This window comes from Xiphophorus couchianus, chromosome 17 (assembly GCF_001444195.1).
Source record: "Xiphophorus couchianus chromosome 17, X_couchianus-1.0, whole genome shotgun sequence".
Classification (NCBI taxonomy): Eukaryota; Metazoa; Chordata; class Actinopteri; order Cyprinodontiformes; family Poeciliidae; genus Xiphophorus; species Xiphophorus couchianus.
The window spans coordinates 4,934,805-4,953,437 of record NC_040244.1 but is presented as its reverse complement, the minus strand read 5'-3'; the positions used below and the strand labels follow the sequence as shown (position 1 = coordinate 4,953,437).

The 18,633-nt window shown below is 38.0% G+C and overlaps 1 protein-coding gene across 1 annotated transcript in view; it reads left to right on the top strand.

Annotated features, from left to right (window-relative positions):
- The window catches only part of wnt5b (wingless-type MMTV integration site family, member 5b), a 73,813-nt gene that overhangs the window by 24,862 nt on the left and 30,318 nt on the right, over positions 1-18,633 (top strand). Inside the window, exon 2 of the mRNA XM_028043732.1 lies at positions 10,811-10,916. The gene's annotated coding sequence lies outside the window, so the exon portion shown is untranslated. The remainder of the gene's footprint in view (positions 1-10,810; positions 10,917-18,633) is intronic.

Genomic DNA, 18,633 nt, shown 5'->3' with positions numbered 1-18,633 from the left:
AAAGGAAATCAGTTCCAATGTCCAAAACCAGCCTTGAAACCTGCAGCCTTACAGACTACTGCAGCCTAAAATTGCTGAAAGACCAGGATGACTGCACTCATTTGAAGCTATGAACACAGATTAAATGCCTTCACGAGAAAATGTTAACGATCAGATGAAGAAACGACGAAAATATTTTGCCAAAGTGATAAGCAAAAATTTCTTTCTGGAAAGAATTTCAAAACTAAGACAACTCATCTAAGGGTGGATGGAATAAATACCTCTTACTTATTCAGCTTCACCTTAAATAACACCTATAGCCTGTATGCATTATCAGTTTAAATACTTTTTATTCACAGCTTTTTAAAATGAAAAGCAGTTTTGCAACATGTATCTAAAAAAAAGTCAGACTTTTAAACATGAATGCATATAAAACATTTCCTTCACATTGTTTGTACTCCCTTCATAATGAGGCTTTTATGCAGCAGCTTCAATGCCTTGCTCAAGGGCACGGTGGCCGGCTATGGAACGGAGAGTGGTTTTCATTCATTTGTTCGGCAGCCTTCCAGTGAAAACCACACAGCGTTCACCTTACGGCTACTACTGGCCCTGATATATATTTAAGTGCAGGCTGCCATCAGCTGAACACACAAAACACACAGAGCAACACGGCCACAGAGCATGTGTACAAGCCAGATTTGGCTCCATCCTCATGTCTGCCATATGGTTGATTCCTCCCTGCTGTGCAAACCCTGCAGGCCAAACACTCGATGCTCGTGTGTGGGAGTCCGATTGTGTGTGAACGTGTAACAGAGCCAGCGAACAAAGCAGAAGCAAATCAGAGCAAGAGAAAGAGCAGAACAATATCTATCAGGATGTATTGTTGTTCTGGAGGAAAAATTACATCTGCAGTTATAAAATGCTAACCGTGCGTCATTGTACAAGTAAGGCCAGCAGCAGCAGCAGTTTACCACCAGCCTCAGTCATTTTTAATAAGGAGGCGCTGGATCAAACATTAATATCCTCTTTGTTGGGATGCACAGTGCTGTAGCGTTTGGATACAGTTGTGTGAAAAAATAAGGGCACTCCAGAAAATTGTGTTTTCCTTAAAAACGGGACTAACTTTTGACTTTTTCTCTAAAATAAATTAAAACATGCTCAGTTTATTCCAACTTAAAATGGGAAAAACAGGAGTAGAACATAATCACTTACTATTTTGAAGAAGATTTGCCCTTATTAGGACCCTCAGTTTGGTACAAGTCAGAGTAGACGCCATGTTGACATCAAAAAACCTGCCATATAGCAGATTGTATCTGCATTCCAGTGGATTAAATTGTTTTATTTTATTCAACTGTGTGGGAAAAATGGTTTACAATTGGAGAAAATTTTGTCACAATTGTCAAAGTCCAGCTCTAATTGTCCAAGTGAGTTCACTCTGAAATGTGAGAGAGGCTTTTTTTTTCAGCAGTGGTAGAAATTGGGGAAAAAGGAAGCAAAAAAAAAAAAAAAGAGAGAGAGAATTATGCTAAACAGGAAAGTTGGGTTTCTTTACTTGTCGGTGTGGATCTCCCCCCAAACCAAAGTTAGCACATTAACACATAATATGAATCATTAAAGTAGAAGCCAGAAGTTGTAAATAAGCATTAATACATTTCTTCAGAGATGTGGTTTATTGTGACCGCTGCAAAATCAAAGTTTACAACACAGCAAATAATCAAATGCAGCTGTTAATCTGCATCTTTCTAAACTAGCTAGTTCACCAACCTAAACGTCTTCAAAGTGAAAATTTGACAAATGTGTTGGATGTCATTAAAATGATTTGAGTAGCATAAAAGCATGGATAAATATTAAACGTTGAACAAATGAACAATATTTAGCAATAGGGATTTCTACTGACGTGTTGATGGGGTTGTGATTAAGCGTGTAGATATATAATTGTAAATATATTAACTAAACTAACTAAATTGCTTTGCACAGTGTTAAAAATAGACATGACATCCTGTTTCTCAAATTGTACATGTGAGGTAGACTAAAAATGTAGTATTTTTTATGAATTTCCCACTGAAACCTTAAATAGAACCCATTTAATTTCAGCTCATTCTTCGACAACTGAATTAGTCAGCTTTCAACTGGCCTTTCTAATGAATTTTTTAAGAAACCCTACTTTACCGTTTTCCTATTTGGTCTAAACCTGGTAGGATTTATTCAACAAAACCTGGCTGGTGTTTGGAGGAAAGTGGAAACAAACTTTCGCTTGTTTTGGCTCAAATGTTAAAACTGTTTGTTTTTTTTTTGTGATTTGCAGAAACTGAAAATGTCGGCGTTTTATTCTGGCAGCCGAGTTTCTGACATACACTGTTGTGTTGATGGCATAGACGCCTCTGGGTGGCTGCATTTGAAAACTCACATTTTCCCCTGAAATGATGCCTTCGAGACTTGAGTTTTTCAGACAATAGGAGAGGCCTCTGGAAAGTCAGATTCTCTCAGACGTTGCTTAGTGTGCAGCACAAAAGGGATTCTAGGAAGTATGTCCAGATTAAGAGTGGAAATTTATCCTGAAGAAGAGATAAACAGGTCATTAAAAATGCTTTCAGAACAGATGGGCCAACGGTCTGCCCTGATTTTCCAGACTTTTAAGACATTGTCCTTGGCAGAAAACAGGACTGTCTTCATGTTGATCTCCACTGATTCTCCGCCTTCATCACTCCCACAGGTTAGTCTCAATAAACCTTTACTTTGGCCAAAACAAAGCATCTTTTTCAAAGCATTTAAGCTAGTTTTATCATACTCCAGGCTGTTGTTTTGTTGCACTGTTGTATAAAGCCGTCTGGATCTACGTTTGACTTCTTTATAAGAGAAGAACATAATCGAGCTGCAAATCTACAAGCCTTGCCGAGAGAAAAAACTCGGATTAGCCAACTTCAGATTACCTTTAACTTATTGGCTTGGTAAAACAAATCCCACTCTGACCCAAAGTTCACTTTTGATTGGTTGATCCTTGTTGACATATAGTGCAGAGCGAAGCAAGAGCAGTTCTGCAATAACTGTTAGAGCTGAACACCGAAGAAAGCTTTTGTTACTTGAGCGAGTCAACCAGGACTAATCCTCAGATGGACTCTTGCTGCAACGCCAAGTTTATGTTTAAATAAAACTCAGTGAGCAGAGAGACCACCACCACCGCTGGTGGTCTCTCTGCTCTGTCTGAAATTGAACCCCATGGTGCAACCGAAGCCGTGCTGTTCAGATGTATATTTCACCTGGTCTAAAAGAGAGCTGCTTATCTGCAGAACCTGCAGGTCCTGGTCAGCAGCCGGTACTACATTTGGATCGGACCCAACATGCTCTTCCCCATTCAGATGCGGAAAGGATTGAGGCGGATTTAATGACAATCAACTTCTCATTTCCCCATCCATTCTCACCCTAACAAATTTTCTAACAAAATTGCCTTTTGGTCATAAGTCCCCAAATTATACTTTGAAAATTGTGTAAAGACTTAAACGAATACTTGATAACCTGTAAGGTTTGTGCAACTTAGTTTTTAGAATCAAAAGAGTGAAAGAAGTTGGATTATTTAATGTAATTTACTACTTCGACGTTATGCACCCAGAAGTGAGTCGATGTTTTTGTGATATTTATTTCTCTAATATTTTGTAAACTGTTCAGTCTATTAGATTTTGAACATTTTTGTCCAAGTAATGTAAAATATCACAGTTGTGAACGACTCATCTACAGATACCATTTAAAATTACGACATTATTTTGTGAGTTGAGTCATGATTTGCTACATTGTTGATGTATTTTCCAGTGAAAGGAAAGGTAGACGACTTTTATCTGCCTCGGTTTGAAACTAACCGGTGTGAATAGGTGGTGCCGGGCATTTTAACGGCTTGCTCCATTCACAAATTTCAAACGCATGCAGATCTTCATGGAGACGACTGGCTGAGGAAGATGCTCTGAGACAGAAACGAAGAGGAGGCAGTGAGAGCAGAAAGGAGAAGGACAAGAATGAGGTTGGACAGACAGCAGCCTCTGTGAACCTGCATAGACAAGCGCAGTCAAGCTGCTTTTGTGTGTGTGGGGGTGTGTGTGTGTGTGAGAGAGAGAGAGAAGCAGAGGAAGCGGGAATGTTTTGACAGCTCAGAGCCATCACAGCAGCAGAAGGCAGAGTGTGCGCCTCTGTGCAAGCAGGTCTTGTGTGGCTGTGCATGCACTGTACTTCTGAGTGAGTGTTTCTGCATCTGAGTGGAAGACCAAAAGGAGAGAAGGATCGCTACATCCATCCATAGACAAAGAGGGAAAGGAAAAGGTTAAGCATTACAGCCGTGGACGGAGAATAGACATGTTTATGTCTTCTGTATGAAAGTGAGTTTGCGTATATGCAGAGGCCGCCTGCTGCCATGCAGGCCCGATCATGAATCAAACGTCCAGCACCGTTAATCCAATGAGAGCACGTGAAGTCATGAACCTCGGCCTTCTTCACCTTCAGCTCACGATCACACTGGGAGCTGCCCTTAACAATACACTCGTCTGAAGACGATTCTGAGCAGCCCAAGAGCAGCTGGAGGTGAGATGTTTTGCTCAAGGGCACCTTGACCTGACCGTATTATTAAATCTATTTTTTTCTTAAAGTAGACCATTACTAATTCACCTTCCCAGCCTTTTTTCCCAGCCAGGCTGAGCGTTCGTGCTGTTGACCAAACCCATTTCTTTGAGCTACTGCCCCCAGGCTACAGCTGCAGCAGCTGTCGATGTTTGACTGGGAATGTTGGTTTGTTTCATACAAAAAATGCTATTGTGAGCCAATAATTTTAATACATCGTCTTTTGATCATCAACTCAAACAGAAAACGATAAAATAACCGATTTCTGCGGAGAGTAAAATCAAGCACCTACATCACCACCAGAAAGTAATGACTAAATGGTTTCTGTTTTAAATAAAGCAACCCTACTGCAACATAGAAGTCTTCTTAGATTTAAGGCATGAAAAGAAAGTGGGGAAAAAGCTTAAATACACCTTCACTGTTGCTCCTTCAGCAACAGTGAAGAAAAAAAGCTAAAATAACCTCTGAGAAAATATGTGGACAGGTGCAAACATTACAAAAAAAATGTCCTTGCAAAATATCAAAGTGAGAATTTGTCAGTGTTGGTGTCCTTGTAATCCATTAAAATATATCCCATTGTGGGTATTCCATCACTTGCTACAGCTCTGTGTCATATTTGAATCTTTTATTTAGTTTTTGACACCATTGATTCAGCCAGGTTCACAGCTCTAAAATTGTAAAGCATCATGGACTCGGCCTTTAGTCGTACACTTTAATCTGTGGTCCCTCACTGAGAAAGGTGCAATGACTCCCATTCTCCTGACCAAAAACAACGTACAACAAATTTCAATCTAAACTTCCTGATTAAAATCCTGCAGCTGCGAAACACGTTTGACTGTCTTGTTCCTGACCGTTGAGTGCTTCCTTTCTTCTTTTCCTCATCCTTCTCTCCACCTGTTCAGTCTAGTTACGAGTGTTAACAGCCTAAACCTTTGGTCCATTTATTTTCTTTCCTTTGATTTAATTTTCCTTTTATTATTTTACTACAGTGAAGCATGTTGTGGTATTGTCGGGCTGAAATCTCGATTGTGACGTCTGATGTCTTCTGCTGGATGGTGTAACATGTCCCACTCTACCAGCTCAATATTGTATGTTCAGTCCTGTAAAAAGTATTTATTTATATTGCTGAAATGAAATTGTGTGTGTGAAGGGCTCCACAGGCGGCTCTGCAGGCAAAGACCGTATCATAAGTTTCTGATCTGACTGGAGAAGCTTGAAGATGGATACAAATAAAATATTACATTGTCCTTACAAACTCAGGATTGTGTTTAATAACCGTACTAGTCTGATACTGCTAGAGCCACTCACAACATAACTATTCTGATGGTTTTCATATTTGGTTCTTTGTCAGTTGAAAATGTTCCCAAATGCTCTTAAAACAAAGATGTTGAAATCCTGTAAGAAGAATAGTCAGAAGGTCAGAGGTGTGAAAAAGTGTTTACATTTCACATTTCCGGATTAAAATGTTTTTGCACAGTTGTCACACTTGTTTCAGAACATTAAACCAATTTAAATATTATCTAGGAACAATTTTGGTAATTGAGAGCTATCAGCCTAGAAGAGGAAAGGGTTAAAATGTTTAAACAGTTTCTTTTCTCCAACATTTGCCAGACAAAATTGGAAAACTGTGGTATTCCACACGAGATTCAAAGACCGAATCCAACAAGTTCCAGGAAAATGAGATTGATCAGATTTGAACAAGAGTTGAATTTTTCTCCCACAACCTGTCTTATACATGCTGTTGGCTTTTCCTACCAGAGAACCAATGCACACCAGCAAACAGGCAACACAAGTGTTTGCTGTGTGGCATGTGTGTCTTGCCCTTTACAGGAGGCTAAAAAATGTTTGTGTCTGTCTTTGGAGGTTAGGTGTGGGGGTAGAGGGGTTGCATGCGTGCTAACAATGTACCCGTGTGTCCCCTGTGTCAAAATCTGGCTAAATCAAGTGGAGCATGTTGTGTGTGCGTCAGGCCAGATCAATATGAGCTAATCAATAGGAGAAGACAGCCAGAAGGACCAGAGGGACGAGATGTACACACCTGGTGTAAATGTAGCCCTTGTTTTGTATTCCACACTCGGTTTCCTCCCTTATTTTCTCTCATTTCTGCTCCCATGTCTCATTTTCACCGAAGTTCTTCAAATATTGTATTTTTTTAACCTCTTTCTGGCACACCAGCTATCTCACTGTTACCAACCCATCTGACTGTTCCCTTAAAACGAAACTACATTTTCTTTACAGATACAAACAACTTGATCCCAGACACAAGAGCTGGTTTGATCTACCAGTTTGTGAAATATCTCACCCTTCTTATTTGTGCTGTTGTTTAGCCAAAACTTCAGCTAATAATCAAATAACCAAAATTAAGTCAAAGTTAAACAATGATGTCATGAGGCACTGTTTTTTGTATTTATTATAGGTGCTGATTTGCTAAACAAAATTTACTGGCAATCCTTACAGTTAACATTTGCATCCGAATGTAAAAGACAATTTATGGCAAAATACTTACTATTTAAATTCTCATACATGGGTTTCCTTTGAATAATTCATTTGAAGTGTTTTTCCCCATTTTCAAATCTTTTAAAAGTTCACAGAAAAAGTCAAAGGTTAAACAAAGGAATCTTGATTTGCGTGACTACAAGGATGCAGCCTTTCCTAAACGCATGCTTTGCCGAAAACCATTTCATTTCTTCATAAGTTATTAAAGATTTTTAACCTGTGTAACATCTTATCTGTTGAATGTAGATACATTTGACTAATAACCAAAATAGGTGCATGTAAATGAATTGGGAACGGCTAAATCATTAAATCAAATCAAAAGTATTTATGACAAAACATTTCAAGGTTACAAGTACATCCACTGTATATTTAATAGCTTAGTCCTCTCTTGAATTTTTACAGAACTAATTCAGCCTTGTTTTCCTTACAAACATAAAGATCTTAAAAATACTGCAAAAAATCTATTCTAGTGCAAATAGATACTGACTTATGAGCCAAGCCAAAAACAGATGGGAATAAGCCTTTAGTCAGTGCTTCAATGCTCTAGGTCTCTGTTAAATTCACTCAGCATGCAAATTGACTGTAATTCACTTACTGAGTGATAAGAGTGCTACTCTGTCACAGTAATGCCTTTTATATGCTGAATATTAAATAACTCTATGATGGAAATGTCCTCATGGTTTGGATATCCAGTTTGGCATAATGTGGACTGACCAGGATGTTGTCTTTGGACCTGGTCCGACTCAGTTTTGATTCTTGTACAAAATGATACACCCTTCATACATTTAATTGTGACTATTTCATGCAATATCACAACTTAAAATCTCTTCCTTTGCCTCAAAACAACTGAATATAAATTGAGAAATAAAACCTGAAATGTGGTTTTCTTAATGTTACTTCTTACTATTAAATTCTCACTGTTTTTCTTCTGTTTGCTCAGATTCAATATCCAAATCTTCCCCGTTCTTTTCTTTTCTGTATTTGTCAGATCTGAGTTTAAACAACTCTTCTTTGACCACCAGTTAATTGTATTCAACGCAGCATTGAGATCCAGTAAAACCAACTTTGCAGACTCTGTCATAATTATTTTGTTTTTCAGAATAAAAGTAACTTTGGAAAAAGCAACCTTTCACTACGTATTAAACTTAGTTTTTATAAAGTCTGCTGTGGTATTATAATCTTAGTTGTCAGGTATATTTTGGATGCAAAAAATTCATTTTAACAAAAATAAAAGCTTGAAAACATCAGTGTGTGTGTCATTAATCTATATAGTGTTTACTCAAATAATTTAACTTTACAATAATATTCAAACTTAATGAAGGTCTGCACATCATTACTTTCCTTTCAACATATGTTTGCAGTCTTAATGAAGACCTTCATTAAGCCAATTAAATGTCTGTCACAATGTAGAAACATTTGAGAATCGTTGCTCTAGAGATTTCCAAATCTCTAGAGCAACAAGCAGAGCCCTGAAATGTTCTTGTTATGATAAAATCTGCTTGTTTCTTCAACAATATCTGATAAAATCCATGCACTACATGTTTGCAGCAGGGATTTTATTTCCTTGGGTATTTCTTTTCCTTTTTCTGCTTAAAAAGAGCGTGACAATTTTTAAACATATTGATGCAAGAGCTGAAAAGTTCCCTTTATTGATGCTTGAATGACAAGTTCAGCTGACAGGGAGATGGAGAGAGACAGGCACGCAAACCTGTGAGCGCATGCATTATGCACATGCACCTTCAATCACACGTGCACAGGAAGACAAGCACACACACGCACAACACACCTCCCACGCTACCGAGACACCGACTCTCCTGACAAATTGGAGCGTGCGCGAGCCTGGTTGTTTTTGGCTTTACGGTTCTGTCACATTTTTGTCAGGGCTGTACGCGGTTTCATAGCGAGACAAAGAAAGCTAAAAAGAACACTCATGTTATTCTGCAATCCCGCTTTCTCCGTCCTGCTTTTTACTGATGCTGCTCGTTGGGATTGAAGTGGGAATGTGGAGCAGAAGTTGGCATCATGTAATGCATAATTCTTAGTGTCCTATTGTTACAGCCCAGACTGTTATATAATTCAGAGAATACATCCACATTTTGATTGCAAATGAAGCAGTGTCCTATGGCTTTAAATAAAAGATTTAGTGTGTTGTCTTCTCATCCAGTCTGTTGGAACAGTTTTCTGAATAAAATGCCTAATACTTCACCTGAAAAGTTAGATGAATTCACATGAGTATAGCTAAACAATAAAAACCACAAACACAGGTAAATCTAATGTCACTGCTTCTGTAATAACATTTCAGCCACAGATTGGCATTACTGTTCATCTTGTCATGTCAAAATTAGTAAAACACTCTTGAATTAAAAGGAACAGAATTGCTTGTTTTCTTTTTTTTGCTTTTCACAAAAGTCAGATTTACATCACAAGAAAAAGCGAAAATAGATTTTTCTTCCTGTAGAAATACAAATAGTATGGCAGAACATTTACTGCACTCAACAAATTGATGTCAATTTCCTGGTATTCAGTTATTTTAAAGGGATCCAGCACTAGTCTAAATATGTTGCACATTTTCCTATTAACCTAATAATTGTTTTGTGATACATAAAAGTTCATTACTTCAAAAATGATGCTGCATCAACATTTTCATGAGTTTTCTGTCGAAACAAACATGATCAGCTTGTGATCTACTGTTTATTTTATTAGATAGAGCTAACACCATTAGCAGGAGCTAACATGAAATCAAAACAAATGGGAAGATAATGAATGGATGTGCAAAGTGACAATGAAGCAACTTCAAGTCAACACACACCGTTTGAGAGAATGCATCATCTTCCCAGAATGCATTGCATCGTAAACATGGCAAGATCAGTGTGACATTTTATTTAAATGAACAAAAACTAAACAGCCTGCTTTATTTTTAGTACTTTACATATAAAACTGTTTCTCAAATAATCTATTGTTATAACTAGTTGTGGATTCCATTTAGTAAAAAGGTTAATATTTATTGGCAGTGGCACCATTCTTAATATCAAACTGTTTAGAGTTGAAGTAAGATATTGACTGCTAGAACATCTCCATAGACTTAATCTGAGTTGTCTGTTTTGACTTGCTTTCAGAATATAAATTATGTGCTGAAAGCAATATTATAACACCAAGTTGATGAGGCATATTCATGTTGGCTGTGCTCAGAAATCTTCATGAGCTACTTCTTTTAGGAAAGATTTTTCAAAGACCAATACTGGTTATTTTTGGTGTTACTATGCCTTGTTGTTGAAGTCGGACATTTTAAATTCTTCACCTACATTGAGAAACTGCTCATTACACTCAGAAAATGTGCAGCTTAAGTGTGTGCATGTGTGTGTTTGCCTAAAATATCCAACTGAAGATAATTAGCCTGTCCTGCTGGGCAGCAAGGTATGAGAGAGGCATAGGTTGTTGCATAAATACTCTGTATTCGTCTGCCAGCTATTGTTGAAGTTTAGGCCTTTTTTTCTAATGGAAGAGTTTTGGTGTGTGGGTGTGCGCACTCAGACGGTATTTTAACACGGCTAGCTGACTTCTTGCAGCCCACAGTTAAACAGTGACTCACAAATTCCTCTCTCACTCTACCTCTCTTTCTCACCATCATCGTTTTTTCCCTCTCTGTTCTTTTGCACTCCTTTTTTAACACATTTCACTGGTTTTCTGACATTTTCTTTCTCTGACATGCCTTCTCTTTTTCTCCCCCCCTCTGTAGGTTTGGTGCTGACTATAGCAAACTTTAGGACAGAGGTGCTTCCCCTCCACCCTCTCCCCATCGCCTCGCCCCCCTGCTGGCATAGCTCCTGTCAGCCCCAGACCCAGTAAGTTAAAACACTCCTTCTCTTGATTTTTAACTCGTTTTTTTAGTCATTGATTTCCCTTTAATTTACATACGTTATCATGGTTACAAAGTGTAAGGCCTCCTCACTTGCCTTGCCTTGCACTCGCCACATTTTTTATTTCAAAATTCAATCACAGAAGTACTTCTAGTTTAGTGTGCACACTATTTGCATCACTTTGAAGAAAAAGAAATAACATTTGGGAACTTCCAGAATCTATATTGTGATGACCAGATTGTTTTGGTCTATCAGTTAATGATGACTGCAAGGTTCACATGCAAAATGTCTTGGAGTCTTCATGGTGGCTCACCACTAAGAACAGAACATAAAAATGTAAGCAAGGCACCAATAAAATCTCAGTAAAACGATACAGATCAGACTGTATCTGGTTGAAAGAAGGAACTTCATCTGTGCTCTGCATGAAGGATTTTACATATTCAGATCATATTTATGAAACAAGTACTGAAGCATATCAGTACTCTACAAGGTTAAGGTCGGAGTGAAAAGTCTTAATCAACTACAGTTGGTTTGATAGCTGTGACTGAAGAGTTACAAAGTGCAATGTTCATGGATTAATAAAAAGTGCCTCCTGATCAAATTACCTTTATTTAAAATAAAAAAGTTACAATTACATCTGCAGCTTCTAATGTAATATTGATTAGTGCAGTTATAATAACTCCATCTGTCTTTATGTTGTATGATATTTCTGCAGCTATTTTGATTCATAGATGTAAGAACAGAGCTTTATGCTTTTTTGAGGTTCTGATCTTTAGTAGTTTATAGAAGTTTAGAATAACTAGAACCATTAGTTCAGATTTAAAGAACTGTACTAATGATTTCAGTATAACTAAATCTTCATAAACGCTATAAATGTGATGCTTTTCCACACAACTTTACCAAGGGTACCACAAATTATGGAGAGCACTGTTTATTAAACATGTAGATTAGAAAGAATAAACATGGAAAAGATCAGCTTTAGCTTTGAGTTTGAGATTTTCAAATAGCAAAATGTCTGTAGTCAAAGTTTAAGGATTTAAGTTGTCAAAGGCATCTTGAATGTCCAGGTTACAAGTAAGTAGGACAAATATGAGCTGCCATGTTTGTGACATGCAGGTTTGACTCTAGAGATCTTATGTAAAAGCCTGTGGAATAATGTGTCTGCTACACATTAGACCGTTTACTCATACCAGCTAGTAATACTAATTGCTCCAGGAGAAAAAAACAGAAACAAATGTAATGAGCTTTGTACAAGCCCACAGTCTCACATGCTTTCCTACAAAGAATGCTGTTTCCCCAAATCAAAAGCAAAGCCGAATGTTCTTGTCTGTAAAGAAAAAAAAAAAGTTTCCTGACGCACAAGGGTGCACACGTACACAACCCCCGAGGGCCCCAGGGACTTCAAAGAGCCGTCTACTGTACCTCAGCGACACCTCAACACCAGGTGCCACAGAAATGAGGAAGTTAGGGAGAGTGGGTAGAAATGGCTCTGGAGAAGGAGGCTGAACGCCAAGAATAATCTTTGAGACGACGGTTAAAAAGAAGAAACAAACAAGGTCAGAATCGAAGCGAGAGATGGAGGAAATATGTGGGAGTGAACAAGGTTACAGAGAGAAAGAAGAGCAGAAGTGGAGATGACTGGAAGGAAAAGAGAAGTTAGAAAGGAAGAAAAAGCAACAGAGCAGCAGACAGAAAGTCTGATATGGACCAGAAAGACAGACAGAGTGGCAGAAAAGAGAAACAGACAGGGAGTTGTTGGAGCTGAAGACAGAGGCATGTGGGGGAAGGCAGTAACAGTGTGCTGCTAATACCTACTGCTGCTTTGTTGTGAAGAACCCCAGTTCCTTTTTTTATTGGTGAACTATTCCTTTAATGACAGCAGTAAAACACAGTCACATGCGTACGTACATATTGCTGTTCCTCTCTGGCTGACAGGATATAATGTTCTGAGCCCAACGTGACGAGTCACAGTTCAACTTTTACAACTTGCAGGATGAACGCTTACATTCACGCAAACCAAAGTTTAAAGGCTATGGCAGTTGTTATAAAATAAAAAGGTTTTGCCAGGGATCCATATATATATATATATATATATATATATATGTGTGTGTGTGTGTGTGGGGGCGTACGCTTGTGTGTGTATGTATATGTATATATGTACACAGCAGGAATGTGTGTCTCAATTTAATTCAAATGACTCAAAGGTTTTGAATGAAATTGTCACTTATTTGAACATCGGGACCTTCAGGTGTGGAAGGAAAATGGCACCCAAAGAAAGACACAGGTCAAAGATTGGTTTATTTTATGATTGGAGAGAAATGTGTAAGTATGTTAACAGGCAGAGGTAAGACTAGATATTTACATAAACTATATAAAGGCATAAACTTTTCTCACCGTTTGCTTTTAATGAACATTTCAATTACAATTACCAAAATAATTTCTATTCAGTACATGTCTTATTAATGAAAAAGCAAAAATAATTGTAAAAATTTACTTATTTGGTACATGAAACCACATGACAGGTGTCAAGTATTCTCTCCTCACAATCGCTTGTTAGAATTTTGTCCCATTCCTCCAGACAGAACTGGTGTGACTGAATCCAGTTTGTAAACCTTTTCAGCTTTGCCCACTTCTATAAGGCTGAGATCAGAACTTTGTGATGCCCACCCCAAAATACAACTTTGTTGTCCTTAAATGACTTCATAACTAACTAAAAATCTCCATCTTTAACAGTACGATGGCTGGTCATATTTGCATATGATTGTTTGGACAGATGAATGTGGGACCTTCAGGTATCTGGCAATTGTTCCTAAGGATGGACCAGACTTGTGGAGGTGCACAGTTTTCTTCTTTATATCTGTATTGATTTCTTTTGATTTTTACATGCCACACAATAATCAATTAGTTTGGGGTTTTACCTTAAAATGAATCCACAGATCTACCTTCAGTTAAGTCAGATGTTAGCAATTAGCCAATCAGAAGACGACAAAGCCATCACATCATCATCTGGGCTTTTCCAAATTGCTTAAAGAACTGTAGTCAGTGTTATGTAAAAATGGACTCTGGAAAAAAAAAGGTAATGAATTACTTTTGCATTTTGCAAATAGAAATAATGTTGTTGTCGTGATTGACCTGAAACAGAAAAAGTTTAACACAATTTACTGTAAAGCAGGAGGGAAAAAAGGTAATTTGTCTTTCTATACAAAGTATGTAAACACTTTCAACCCGTACTAAATGCTGATAGTGTATTGCTTTGTCATCTGGGATAATACTCAGTATAGTGGTAGAACTAAGAAAGAAGAGTAGATTTTACTCTTATCAGCCTGTAAACACCGTAAGAGTTATAAAATTGGTGAAAACGACTCCGGTCTTCTCTGTACAGCTGACTGGAGCAGTTTAGCTCGAAAACACATAAAGCAGGGTTAAAAAGTAAAGCACTGGCATTTTTAAGACAACATTTGCATGGACTGTACTTTCATGTGTTGCAGCCTTGAAATTTTCCAGAAGCTGCCCACCAGCTGTGGGAAAAATGAAGCTGTCAGACTGGACATTGTGCAGACTTCTAGCTGCCAATCACAAATCCATCGTCCAGCGTTTTAGAAAAAGTATCAATGAATTCCAAATGCTTGTGTATGTTGTTCAGATTTTGTGTGACAGGCTTACACAAAGTATTGTATAACTATAAAGTGGAAGCATTCCCGATTTTGTATTTATCCTACTGTACTCTGATACCCCTAATAAATCCAGAGCAACCAGTTGCCTTCAGAAATCACCTAATAAAGACAAGTACAAAGCAGGGTCAGGTTATAAAAGAATAAACCAGCCGTGAAATTAGAGCTTTGATCAGAGAAGCAGCTAAAGAGACCTGTTTTTACTCTGGAGGAGCTGCAGACATCAAGAGCAAAGTCTGACATTTATAGACGAGTGGCAAGAAGAAACACAATTTTCAAAGTAGCCCCTCATCAGAGAGGAGAAAGCAAAAGTGTGAAATTAGAGAACCTTGTGCTTGTATGCAAAACATTATTTCTGATTAAAAACTAAAACTGCACATCACTCTTAAGAACACCATGATGGTGGCAGGAGATATATGGCATGCTCCCCCATTCTCCATCTAGGACAGTCAAGATATCACAGAGAAGTTAAAGAAATAGTTTAATTGAGTATCTATAATGGCTGTAAATGTTCTGTTGTGACCTAAAACCTAAATCTGCAGCTTCACTATTTAGGCTATTCTATCTCCACCACTCTTATCATGTACCAATTGCCTTCTAAAGTTTTGCTAATTTAAAAATGCTAAATGTTTTAGTTGTAAGGTTTTAGGAAATGTTCACATCTGGGCTGATGTAGAAAAGTTTGTATTATTTGCAGGAGCTGAAAGAGTAATTAAGAGTAAGTGATCTAATTAGAGTAGACTGGACTTTGTGGGACTGAGCCAGTTCAGCTTGTGTTTTTAAAGGAAACTCATTATGTTTAGGTTATTCTACTATAAGTTCCTCGTCGCTACAGTTCATCAGACACTGAAGGTTGTTTGAAACTGAAAACTAGATCATAACCATGACACACAACCCTAACAGTAAAAAGTAGAACCATTTGCTTTGCTTATTATTTCCTGGTGAATCTTAATGACTGTTGTTTTTATGACTGTGTGTGTAATAAACAAGTTGCTTTTAAATGCTGGATTTCAAACCGATTTTCATGACAAGAAACAATCACTGCAGAATATTAATACAGCATTTTAACATGTTGATTGTTGTTTGGTTTTTTTTACATGGAGATTAAATTAAACACAGGCGTTTTAAATGTTTTACATTGAATTTCAAATCTCTGCGTTAATTTAAGGAAAAGTAAGTCCATTCAGTTGTTGCTTATTTTAGGTATAGCAGAGGAATACCAGCTAAAACTACAATGTGTGGAAAGTGCCTATTGGAGCCTTTTCTCACTTATTGTCTTAGATTTTGTTCCCCCACTTATAAGGAACCAAGAAAAAATGTGGAAAGGTTTAGCAGTTTTTGTGCAAGACTTTCTTAGGAAGTAAAAATTTACACTACTTCAGAAACATTTTTTGATTTATTTTCAATATTTAGTTTTACTTATCAGATATAGCCGAGTGATTGTAATATATCTTGCACTTTACAAGGGAGCAACAATTTAGCTTCTGGTGCCCGATAGTGATATTTTTCTAGCAATGGAAAGACTGGTAGCTCTTTTAAACAATTCAAAATATACTCAGTATTTGCAATAATGATCAATTCTGCAAAAATCCTGGGCTGAATTTACTGTCTCTATCCTAGATGCAAATGTAGCAGCTTCAATAGCAATTCAATTTTATGTTCAAATGAAATCTGTTCTAAAGATGGCCTGCACTGCATGCACATGACTCACAAACTAGACAACAGTAAACCCTGGCAACCTTCCTCCCTGCTGACGTGTCCTTGAGCAAGTCACCAACTCCCCCAGCAGCTCCAGCGGAGGTGCTCTGGAGCTGATCCCCGACCTCTGACCTCTTTGAGGAGGGTAGCGCACACAAAGAGGGATTCTCCCTGCGGGATAAATAAAGTATCCCATTATCATTTGAATGCAGCTGATTGTATCTTTGTAAGTCTACATTTCATCCTGCCGAAGCTTTTCTGCAGCAATACGTGACATGACCTCCCTGTCTCCTGTATCCATCGGGAGAGGGTCTGCACACCAAATGTCACATGATAGGAACCAGTCGGTTTATCTCGTATACCTCCCTGCTTGCTGTTCATCTAATGAATGGATTGCAGCTGTAACCTCGCTAGTTTGTTCTTCTGCGGCCTGGATTGTAAACTGTGAACTGCATTGAAGCACAAGCCTTTCATGTACTTTTGAGTAGTCATTATAAGGAAAAACCTTTGAAAGTTTATTGCTGTTGTGGAAACAAGGGGGAAAAGAGCCACTGCTTCTAATATAACTACAAAAACCAGTCCTGTCCCAGTCATAGGGAGTCTGTTACAGGGTCAGAGCAGCGCTATTAAGATGAGTCCTGCCAATAATTAGAGTATGGCTGTAACAATCACCATAAAGCACAGTGAACCAGTTCCTGGTGGAAGTATTGACGCCCTTTTATGTTATTTATTCTGGCATTATCTTGCACACAGCTGAGTTATATTTCCCATTAAAGTGACTTCTGAAGGTACAGATTGTATTTAGGTATCACAGTCCAATTGCATGGTATTCTTTTTGAAAAGTGTGCATCACTTTGCTTCCTCTTCACAATTATGTGCTTCTTTGTTTTGGCTCATCACAGAAAATGCAATTAGCATCGTCGTTTTAACCTGATAGAACTTTCAGACGGCGCTGAAATTTTTATTATCCAATTTTACTATTTTATATTTATGTATCTCAGAACTATGGCTAAACGTTTCTTTCCATAAGAACAAAATATTCCCCCCAAAGGTTTCAGCAAACATTTCAGAATGTCAGGCAACTTTGTTGCACTGATATTGCACAATACCAAAGCCCAGCTAAAGAGGAACTTAAAAAACAGCAAACACTGACATTTTATGTGTGTCTCACTGGTCAACAATCCCTCTTGTTGGCCTTTATCCTCAAATCCCCATGGACGGAGAGTCAGGAGGGAGAGAATGCTTAAATGCTTTGAATGATGGTGTGGAATGCTAAAAGGAAGAGCGTGTGTGTGTGTGTGTGAGGAGGGGGGATGTGTGGTGGTGCTGGTTGGGTCCCCTGCCTGGTCTGGGATCTGGTATGCATGACTGAACAAGAGGAGGGAAAAAAAGGAGGGGAAAAAAACCCACCGAAACCTGTCGCTAACTTCTAAAAGTAGACAATGGTTACTGAGCAGGCCTGGCAAACCCTGTGCATGTGTGGTGTGTGTCACTTCACACACAGGACCCCTCCTGATGGAAAGCAGTAAGAGGAAACTTACATGTGGCTGCAAAGAGACAGCTCAAATAATTTAAGCAAAGCAAAAAAAAAAAAATCCCTTTAAGGTAAAAAACCTTCATAAAAATTCATTAAATTAAACCGAAATAATCAGTGATGTGAATCTCATCATCTTTTTCTCCCCTAACTTTGCACATTCTGGTTGCATCTGAAGATGACTAGGAGACTTTGATGATTAAAAAAAATCAGCAAGGCAGAACAGTTTGCTATAATAAACGCCATGGTGATAATTAATTACACAGGCGCTGCAGCCAAATCAAGACGGCAAGCATCCATTTTGAGCCTCCTCATAAATAATAAAACAACAAATGAGATTTTTTGTTTTGTTCAAGCCCTTTTGATAAGCAGGACAATGGTCCTAAATATGTGGGCAGCTATTTGGAGTCGTGTATTAAAATAATAAAAGGCCACATTGTTCTGAAGAAGTGCACTAGAGCTCATTGGGGAGGAATTTAAAACGACACACAAATAATCCACACCGCTGCTTCGTTCATTATATAAATATCTTTAATTGTTTTTAACTGTAAGAATATAAAACAATTTAATTTGGGATTCTGCATTCTTTTTCTTTACAAACACATAATATACAGTACATCTCTTTATTGTCAAAGACACACACACGCACACACACAGCTTCTTCAGCAGGACGCACATCCGTTTCTATTCATTTTCTTGCAGGTCATTGCATTACATTAAAAATGCGCACACACTGGCCTCAGTGTGCGCGTGTGCATGTGTGTACAGTCTAAATCTGCATGTGTAATTTTTTAAAGGA